The 8,392-nt window shown below is 42.0% G+C and overlaps 1 protein-coding gene across 4 annotated transcripts in view; it reads left to right on the top strand.

Annotated features, from left to right (window-relative positions):
- Positions 1-6,282: 6,282 nt before the first annotated feature.
- The window catches only part of STX17 (syntaxin 17), a 53,825-nt gene continuing 51,715 nt past the window's right edge, over positions 6,283-8,392 (top strand). For 2 of the 4 annotated variants that reach the window (XM_032307968.1, XM_032307964.1), the window contains exon 1: positions 6,283-6,338. The gene's annotated coding sequence lies outside the window, so the exon portion shown is untranslated. The other 2 variants (XM_032307967.1, XM_032307966.1) reach the window with 2 other exon arrangements.

The following is an 8,392-nucleotide window of genomic DNA, read 5'->3' as shown; positions in this document are numbered from 1 at the left end:
TTGGCTACAGAACTTGGTGACTTTCCTAGAGGTAAAACCCATGCAGATGTGGGGTCCTCCCAAAGACTGCGGTCCCCAGGAGCTTCTCCCGGTCACACAAGTCTGCACTTCACCTAACAGTTTGGCTTTGTTCCTCTTACAAGGATGGGAGGGATGACTTTCAAGTTCTTTTCATGATGGAGCTGAAACTAGAAGCCCTCAGAAGTCTGTAAAAACAAACAAATAGCTTTGAGATTTATTCAATTAGTCACTTATTATAGGTATTAGTCATTGAACTACAATCTACGGGTGGATAAGCAAACAGGGATCCTGCCCTCAGGGAGCTTATATTTTTGCAGAAAATAAAAATTTAAGTTTGAGTCTGGTTGATATGCAATGTTGCGTGAGTTGCAAATGGACAACATAGTGATTCAACATGTTATAGGTTGTGCCCTGCTCACCAGCGTAGCTACCATTCATCACCACATGACACTGCTGCAAGATCATTGCTCACATTGCCTATGCTGTGCTTTTTACCCTGGTGACGAACTCATTCCATACTGGACACTGAGTCTCCCATTTGACTTCACCATTTTGCCCATCCCTTCACCCTCCCTTTCCCACTGGTAAACGTCAGTTTGTTCTCTGTCTGTATAGGTCTGTTTGTTTGTTTTTTCAATTGTTTTCGACCTAAAGGGTATTGTGCTAAGTGAAATAAGTCTAACCAAGAAAGACAAATAACAAATGATTTCCCTCAAATATGGAACCAGGGGACATATATTCTACGGTGGTCTGGGACAAGACAACATCTCAACCCCTGTGCTTGAATGTGTTATAGGCATGTAGAGGCATTAACTTCCCTAGCTTCCAGCGTAACTGGGCCACAAGGCAGAAGCTAAGAGCAACTTCCTTAGTTTTGTTTTATAAATATCATCATCTTCTATTTGTGCCCTGACAAGGAAAAGGTTGAAAAGCATTGAAGATGGTGACGAGACACGTCCTAAATTACTGTAATAAAATGGAGACAGTGACTTATCACAAGAAGATCAGATTTTAAGGTAGGTATTTGGAGGAGGTAGGCATTAAATTGGAAAATTCTAGAAATATGGGGAGAGGTCACCTTTGGGGTGAACATGGAAAGATGAGTAGGATGAGCAAAGAAGGAGGGGCAACTGGTAGAGAATATTTCATATGGAAGATACTGTACAGGATTGGGGAAAGGATTGGGATGAAGAATATCAAGGAGTTTAATTTGATTAGAGCACAGGATGCGTGAAGGGGAGTAGTGGGAGATAGAAATATGGGAGCTAGAAATCAAGGTTGCACCGTGCAGAATATCTATCAAGTTGCTTGTCTGTATATCTATCATATGATATTTTATGATATGTATTTCTTTATGTAGCTATTTATTCATTTATTTTGGGGGAGAGAGATGGGAGAAGGGGCAAAGGGGCAGAGAGACAGATTCTTAAGCAGACTCCACACCCAATAAAGACCTGATGCTGGCCTCAATCTCACAACCCTGAGATCAGGAGCTGAGCTGAAATCAGAGTCTGATGCTTAACAACTGAGCCACCCAGGCACTCCATCTATCATGTGATTCTAACTGACATTCATGATAATATAAAATTCAAGATTCCCTGCAAATGGCCAAAGTTTAAATAGCGTTTAATATGATTCTAATGCTAAGTATGTTTACTGAGTTTGTGAGTAAAGCGGTAGAAGTTTATTAAGTGAAGATACAGAAAAAAAGCTCTCAAGAGTGAGAGGGGTCCCAACACATTTACCAAGGAGGGCCCACAGGGTTGGTCTTTTATAGAAAGCTGACTAGGGAACTTAAATCTTTTAACATCTCTATTGATATCACCATGGTCATTACAAATAGAAATTTACATCTTTGAAGGGTGAGCTGGCTAGTGAGAGGTGTGGCTATGAGAAATCAATGTCGGTGAATAAAGCAAAAATTAGTGACAAAATTACCCTTGAAAATTGTTTACATTGCCTATAAGGTCCATCAAGCATGATTTTATAAATACTACCTTATGCAACAGGGCACACCAAGTTTTGAGAATAATTAAGGTAATTGAAAGAACAAAAACTGGAATGTGGAGGGGACTTTCTAGGCAGATGTCTGGGCATTTAAGATATTGTACATGTGAAATGATTATCAAATTCCTAAGTGGTGAATGGTTGATGAGTGGAGAATTCCAGAGTTACTGTATGCTCACAGAGTTTACTCCTTTTGGTTTGATACGAGGTCTCCATGACGGTAATATACATGAACAAACTGGCGATGTGGTGTGTGTGTGTGTGTGTGTGTGTGTGTGTACACGTGTGTGGTGGTGGTGGTTGGGGATAGTAAAGCAGAAAATCAAGAGGGTTAAGTACTAAAGTCAGCTGGAACCAGGAATTTGAATGTGCTCCAAACGATTTCTTTTTTGTGTACATTTCACCTCCCTCCCCTCTCTATCTCTTTCATGGCTTTTTATTTTATTTTCAAATGGATGAAGGGTTTTAACAAGGGTAAGGATTACTGTTGCTAATTCACCACTATCTCAGAGAGAGGTAATAGAAATAATATTAAGGAAGGATCTATTTCCTCATTTGCTAGGAGGTTTTGTTTGTTTTAAATCAAGAATTGCTAGCTCTTTATTTATTTTCCTTTTTTATTGTGGGATAACTTACCTAAAGTACATAGCTCTTAGGTCTACAGCTTGATGAATTTTCACATATGTAATCACACCATGTCAATATATAGAACATTTCCAGCACCCTAGAAAGCTCCTTATGCCCTCTCCCAGTTAAAGCCATCCCAGAGGTAACCACTATTATCACTTTATTTTTAACCTTTCTTTATCTCAGTTCCCAAGATGGTTGGAATGATAGAATGCACAAAGAAATAGAATGCATTCAGAACTGCAGTAGGTGTTTTAATAATTCATGGCTCAAGAAAAAATCTAGTGAGGATAGTGGCTTTTAAATGTTTTTTGAGAGATGCCTGGGTGGCTCAGTAGGTTAAGCATCTGCCTCCAGCTCAGGTCCTGAGCCCACTGAGCCCTGCGGCTTGCTCCCTGCTCAGTAGGGTGTCTGCCTTTCCATCTCCTTCTCCCCCTCCCACCACTTATGCTTGCTTTCTCTTTTTCTCTCTCAAATAAATAAATAAAATCTTTAAAAAAAAAAAAAACAAGTTTTTTGAACATGACCTGTAGTAAAAAGAAAATACATCCCCCCCCAAGAAAACAAAAAAAACTTTTTAACACCATGAACTAGGACATACCTATATTCATCTCAACACAGTTACAAATAAGATCTTAAGAGCAGCAAGGCTTCCTCTAATTTACCAGTCTATGGAATGAAAAACAGGGTCACTAAGAGCTCTGCTGTGAGCATCTTCTTTCAAGAAACCAGTCAACCTGAGGCTAGAATCCTAGCCCCAACCCCATATTCCTGGGAAAGGTATCTTGTTGTTCTGGTTTGAGGTGGGTGTCTGCTCCTGGACCTGTGGTCCGGGGCTTACATTCAGGCTTGTACAAAATGGCTGCCAGAGGCTCATAACCGACAGCACGCACATCTGGTGGGGAGAGGCATTTCCCAGAAAAGGACTGGGCTGGGACAATAACCTCAGAAGTCTATATTATGGTGCCAAATCTAAATTTGATTCTCAGGTTCTCCTTATACTCAATGGTACTAAAAAAAATATTTCTTAATTCATATAGTATCTATTATTTTCTTAGTTTTTTTCAATATTTTCATGTTCCAAGAACTGTGCTAGGTTCTAAGCAAATAATAATATATATGTTTTCTCAAGAAACAGCTTTATTCAGGTACGATTGACACTCAATAAACACACATACACATATTTAAAGTGTACAATCTGTGGGGCTCCCGGGTGGCTCAGCTGTTTAAGCATCTGACTCTTGGTTTTTGGCTCAGGTCTTGATCTCAGGGTTGAGGGATTGAGCTCCAGGCTCAACGTGGAGTCTTCTTGAGATTCTCTCTCTCTTCTCTGCTCCTCCCCTGCTGGCGTGTGCTTTCTCTCTCTCTCTCAAATAAATAAATCTTTAAAAAAGACATTAAAAAATAAAGTGTACAGTTTGGCAAGTTTTGATATATGTATTAACCCATGCAACTAGTACCACAATAAATATAATGAACATATCCATCACTCCCAAAGTTTCCTCATGTCCCTTTGAAATTCTTCCCTCTGCCCTCACTCCATTTGGCTATTCTTCTTCTTCTTCTTCTTTTTTTTTTTTTTTAAGATTTTATTTATTCATTTGACAGACAGCGAGAAAGCACAAGTAGGCAGAGGGGTAGGCAGAGGGAGAGGGAGAAGCAGGCTCTCCACTGAGCAGGGAGCTGGATGCCGGGCTTGAACCCAGGACACCAGGATCATGACCTGAGCCAAAGGCAGACGCTTAACTGACTGAGCCACCCAAGCACCCCTAGCTATCATTCTTATTCTTCAAATAGGTCCTGTAATTTCTTATAAACACAAACTTGATTCTACTACTTCGAATGTGGTCTTTTCTTCCAATACGTTTTAAGATAGGCAATTTAGGAAGGCTATTTTTCTCTCTCTATTACTGAACTTCGTTTAGATTTCAATTCATTCCTTTGGGTTTTCCAAGAAAGCAATCCTAATATCTAAAGAGATTTTTTCCCCCTTTTCTTTCAAAAAAAAAAAAATTATATATATATATATATATATATAGGTCCTAACTGAAATGGGAAGACAAAACTAAATAAAACAGTAAATATATAGTATGTATATATGTATATATATATATATATATTTTCATTCCATATATATATACATATATATATATATATATATATATATATATATATATATATATACACATACTATATATTTACTGTTTTATTTAGTTTTGTCTTCCCATTTCAGTTAGGACCTGGGGAAAATGTTGGCTGGTACCTGCAGGCCTGCCTGACAACTTCAGGGCTCCCAGGCATGAAAACAAAGGGTTCCACACATTGTATGTTTAAATATTTAGCGATTATAAGTCAAGCTAACAAACTGTTAGATTAAAAAGCTTTATCCTGTTACCTTGACACACCTAAATGATAGCAAACATACAGATAACAGCCCAAAGGCTAGGTTCAAATTTAGAGTCCTTGAGTGCCACATCTCCCCACTGTGGTTGAGGCAGGTTTTCAGAACTTATTTTGAATGACCTTCATTTCAAAAGATCTTGTTTAATTGACCCTTACATGAAGAACATCTTCCCATGACATGGCATAATACTTTAATATTTCTTCTTAAAATTATACATTTATGAGTCTTTCATTCCTGGAGTAAAACAAACATCAACATTCATTATACCCACAAAGAATATCCAAATTGCTTATATATTTTTTTTGCTTTAGTTTAGAAATTGCTTTTTAAGACTTTCTCACAGGCTCCTAATATTCCTTTGTCTACAATTTCCACCTGTACTCCCACTCCACCGGGAGACCTTAAGACCTGAGTTTCCTGAGCTGTGTCTTGAACATCTTTATGACTTCTTTGGATAATACTGTCAGGGGATACATTCTAAACAAGTCATCCGAACATTCACAAACACGTAAGAAAGGGTGGGTCTGCAAGTCAGATCTTGTGACCCAGACAGGGCATCAAAACCAGTCCTCTGCTTGGTCCTTTGTAGCCGCTGGTAACTTGAAGCGCTTGAGAGGAAATTAGGATAAGTCTGTGGAGTTCCAACTCTGTTACTAACTGGCTGAACTGGAGTGAGTCACTTCAAACTCTTGTTTGACTTCAGCGTCATCAGTAAAATTGGAATAAGGACAGTGGCATGAAGGACTCCCCCAGCCTTGGTGAGGAGGGAAATCACAACTTGTTTGAGCTTCAATTTCTGTGCCTTTTACAGCTGTAAGACTTGTGTCCTGTCCATCTCACAGGTTTTTGGGGAACGGAATGGGAGCAGGCACCACCTTTCAGCTTCAGTTTCTACATGTGTAAAAAGCTTAGAACACACGGCCAGCCCGCCAATAAAATTCCTGTTAGAACAGGAAAATGGACAGAAAAACTCTGCAAAATGTAGAAAGCTATGCATGCGTGAATTATGTCGTACTGAAAACAACAGAGCCCTAAAAGGTGATTGTGGGTCTCTCTCCTACTGGCTCCAGGGTTGCAACCCCACAACATAAAGCAGGATCACTTTCTTAAATCATTCCCGCGGTAGGGAGTCATCGCAGCGTCGGTGTCACACCCGGTGGGGCCCAAAAGGGCCAGGAGGGGGCGTGGTCCAGCCCGGCCAGCCCCTCACGACGCCCCGCCCCGTAGCACCCGCGCCTGCGCCGTGCACACCAAGCGGCCTCGAGCGCCCCGGCGGGAGGTAAGGGGTTTGCGGGAGGCTGTCTCGGGGGCGTCAGGCCCTGACGGGGTTTGTGGGCTGGGCGCTGAGCCCGCGGGCGGTAGAGGCCCCCGGTGGGAAGCCCCGCATCCGGTCCGGAGTGCGAGCGCTTTGAGGGTTCCTCCCGGCTCCGAGAAGTGGCGGTTTCGTTTTTGGACGCTCTTTTCAAAGCGGGTGTTGGGAGGCCGCCGACAGGGCGAGCGCGGCGGCCTGCCGGGGTCGCGGGGTGGGAAAGTTTCCTGCACCAACCCTGCCCGTGACGCAGCGTGGGCCCTAGGTCGTCAGGGTCGCCCTGGGGCTTGGTCCCGAGACCGCCCATGCATCTGTTCTCTGGTGGGGGCGTCTGGTGCTTGTGGCCCGGGGGCGCTGTGGGCGACACTGCGAGGGGTGACGCGAGGCTCGGGGGCAGTGAGGGGAGGACCGGTCGGAGTCTCCTGGCAGCCAGACCGGGACGTGGTTCTGGAGATGGTCCCGCCTCTGACTCCCTCCCAGATAAATTCTGAATCGGAGGGCTTAGGAGACCGTGTGGGAGGACCGGGGGCCAGTACTTTTCTTTCCGAAGTCAGTGCCCCGTCTGCCAGTCAGAAGCAAAGGAAGACGAGCTTGAGGACATTCGGGGCCACCACTGGAGGAATGTGGGATCTCTAGGCCGATAGCCGGTGTTCCTTGCTTTTGGGGGAGCGGAAGGTTGCGGGCAGTTTGGGACTTTTTCTGAGAAATGGGGCTCTTTATTTATAAACAATCTAATACAGTAAACCTCCTAGGCCTTTTTCCTCACGGGAAACAGGAGTATGAATGGTACTCAGCAGATAGTTGTAAGCACCGCTGATAGAAGTTATAAGCCCTAAAGGGTAGTTTGTAGAGCATCCGGCACCCTGACCCACGCAAGTGTTAGTGCAGTTCTTCAAAATGTTTGAGCTGTTTTCTCAAACATCAAGTCAGACATATTTAGAAAGCCTTATTTTATTTTTATTTTGAAATAGGTTTACAATTACAGAGAAGTTGCAAAAGTAATACAGTTCTCTCCAGCTTTAAAGTGAACGCCTTACATAACGATAGTACAATTATAAAAGGTTAGCAAGTATCATTGGTACAATTCTATTCACCAAGCTACCACCATTTTTCAGATTTCATAATTTTTTATCCTAATGTCCTTTTCTTTCTGTTCCAGGATCCACTCTAAGGTCCCGTATTGCATTTAACTAGAAAGAGTCGACTCCTTGGTCTTTTCTTGTCTTTCCTCCCCTTGACACTTTTGAAGTACCCTTTTGAAGTCAGTTATAATGTAGTCCCTCAGGTTTTATCTGATGTTTCCTTATGATTAGATTAAGGTTATGCATTTTTGTTGATACCATAGAAGTGGATGTACCCTTCTCAGTTCATCATATGAGGGGTTCATGTTATGATACACTGCTTTTGATATTGATCGCTTGGTCAAGGTGGTGTCTGCTAGGATTCTCCGCTGTATATTTACTACTTTTCCCTTGAAATGAATCGATATCTTGAGAGAGTTTCTAAACTATGCAAATATCTTGTTTCTCCTCAAACTTTCACTTGTTGATTTTACCATCCAGTGGTGGTTTTACCATCCAGTGGTGGATCTTGCCTTCAGTGATTATTACTTTGATCTTCTAATGGTGATTTTCTGTTTCCCTCGTTCCTCCTCCTTTTATTAATTGGAGTTCTGTGAGGAAGAGCTGCCCCTTGCCTATTTGTTTATTTATTTATGTATTTATTTATTTTTTGCATCAGTATGGACTCCTTTATTTTACTGTTGGTAATTTTCGGTGTTTATATTGTGTCTCTAGTTGTCCAGCTTTGGCCCTTGGGATTTTTTTCAGATTGTTTCCTTTTGACAGGCTCCTTCACTTTTTGAGAACTTCCTTCCTTGCTGGCACCATAAGATGTTCCAGGCTTGTCTTGTGTTGTCTCTGTCCCAGCCCTGCAGTCCTCCACTCCTCCAAGAGCCCATGGTTTCCTTTTTTGAAGAGTGGTATTTAAACATCAAGATCAAGGGACTAGGTGTGCTCATTGCT

The sequence above is a fragment of the Mustela erminea genome, chromosome 12 (genome assembly GCF_009829155.1).
Source record: "Mustela erminea isolate mMusErm1 chromosome 12, mMusErm1.Pri, whole genome shotgun sequence".
NCBI lineage: Eukaryota > Metazoa > Chordata > Mammalia > Carnivora > Mustelidae > Mustela > Mustela erminea.
Note: the sequence above shows the minus strand (reverse complement) of the source record. Positions and strands in the feature narration are given on the sequence as shown.